The following is a 1,955-nucleotide window of genomic DNA, read 5'->3' as shown; positions in this document are numbered from 1 at the left end:
CTTGCGGCTATCTCTAACCATGTTATGCAAATCTATAACTTGCCGCAAAGCACCTTGAAAAATATAGATACTATCCAAAGGAACTTTCTTTGGGGAAGCACCTCTCGAAAGAAGAAATGCCACCTGTCAAGATGGGATATAGTTGTTAAATCAAAAAAAGAAGGGGGGTTGGGGCTGTGCAAATCAAAGTGGAAGAACTACTCATTATAAGCTGTCCTAGCATGGAGGTATAAAAAGGATAATAATTCTCTATGGACAAAAGTTCTAAACAATAAGTATAACAAAAACATTAATCAACAAGATTGACTAGTACAAGATAAGAATGGCTCCCATATCTGGAAAAACATAGTAGAGGGAACCAAAATATGTATAGAAGGTGTCCGCGGAGAAATTGGAAACGATCGTTCAATCAATGCCTGGTAGGATGCATGGATCGCAGGGCCCCTTAGATCCTTAATCCAAGGTCCACTCATGAAGCATGCACATAATCAACTCCCATATGATATTATTGTCAATAATACTATCAATATCGAAGCCATTTCCTTCCACCTGCCGGATATCATAAAATACAAAGTATTTAGTACCTACATAAAACAGATCCAGCCGGCAAAAGATAATTATTCCTGGTTGACAAACACAAATGGAGAATTCACAATAAAAAGGATGGGATCGATAGTGATGGAAAGGACTATAGCTGGATATGGAAGCTGAACACCTTAAACAAAATCAAAACTTTCCTATGGACCGCAGTGCATAATCGACTTCCCACTACTCAAATGCTATCTAAAAGAAATATCTGTGACTCCAGCCTCTACGGTATTTGCGGTATCGAAGATGAGGATATAGAACATATCTTTTTCAGATGCTCCTACTCAAAAGCTAAGAACCGCCCATAACTACCCATGTTACTCCCAGCGAAAATACGCAATTCATAACTGGATTAAGGCACAGTGCCTTAACTAAAAAGAGGTTTGACAGCTACCTTGCATGGTCGGGCATCATTCCCTTCATACTACGGCATATGTGGCTTCACAGAAATGAATTTTTTTCAAAAATAACAATGCTCCCCTAAAAATATGCCATATCAAAAGCAAAGCTCTTGAGTTTAAACTACTGACGGAGCAAAGCAACCACCCAACGCCAAAAGGTACTATCTATATCAAATGGAACCCACCGGATCAAGGCACCTTCAAACTAAACATAGATGGCTCCTGTATAGGGAATCCGAGGAAAGGGGGCTTGGGAGGAGTATTCAAAAATGGAAATAGTGATTGGATTATGGGCTACAACATGACAGGGCAAATGCAACTAATATATACATGGAAGCTTTATCTCTGTTCCATGGTATTAAAGTAGATATAGAAGAGAACATACTGCCTCTGGTGATAGAAATAGATTGTAAGGAATTGATCAATATGCTCTCTAACAACTCTTGTCTTCACAAACACTTGATAATTGACTGTAGATGGATGATATCCAGAATTGGAGCCCCACCCTTGATGTACGTGTTTAGAGAAGTTAATGGAGTTGTCGATCTAATGGCGAAGAATGAGAGCAGTTCGTCTCTTTTTGGGAATCCTAAATTGTATTTTGCCCCTCCTCCTTTTGTCGCTAATGCTTTTGAAAAGGACAAGCTAGGAACTTTGTGTCCTAGAATGGTCCCAGTTTGTAATGGCTCTTAGTATGTTTGAATAAAGATTTCAAAAAAAAAAAAAAAAAGAAGATAACTTTAAAATTTTGGCTGAGCAAAATAATTTTTATATAACTCAACAATTAAATTGAAAAAATTAACCCAAGAATAATGATCAATGAATCAAATCAAACAACAATTATATAGTAATTAAGCTACTCTTTAAGAAAATTTTCTAATTGTAGGCGTATTTTCATGAAATATTTTTTTTGTACTTTTATCTCAAAATAGTAAATCAAACATAAAAAAGTTAAACTAAAATCGA

The 1,955-nt window shown here is 36.5% G+C and overlaps 1 long non-coding RNA gene across 1 annotated transcript; it reads right to left on the bottom strand.

Annotated features, from left to right (window-relative positions):
- Window positions 1-224: 224 nt before the first annotated feature.
- LOC107816436 (uncharacterized) lies at window positions 225-1,640 on the bottom strand. The gene is made up of 2 exons (XR_001654962.2): window positions 1,375-1,640; window positions 225-549 (listed from the first exon to the last, which is right to left on the bottom strand). It is a non-coding gene; the product is annotated as an uncharacterized LOC107816436 (long non-coding RNA).
- Window positions 1,641-1,955: the final 315 nt, after the last annotated feature.

The sequence above is a fragment of the Nicotiana tabacum genome, chromosome 12 (assembly GCF_000715075.1).
Source record: "Nicotiana tabacum cultivar K326 chromosome 12, ASM71507v2, whole genome shotgun sequence".
Classification (NCBI taxonomy): Eukaryota; Viridiplantae; Streptophyta; class Magnoliopsida; order Solanales; family Solanaceae; genus Nicotiana; species Nicotiana tabacum.
The sequence above is the reverse complement of the archived record's forward strand: the minus strand, read 5'-3'. Positions and strand labels throughout refer to the sequence as shown.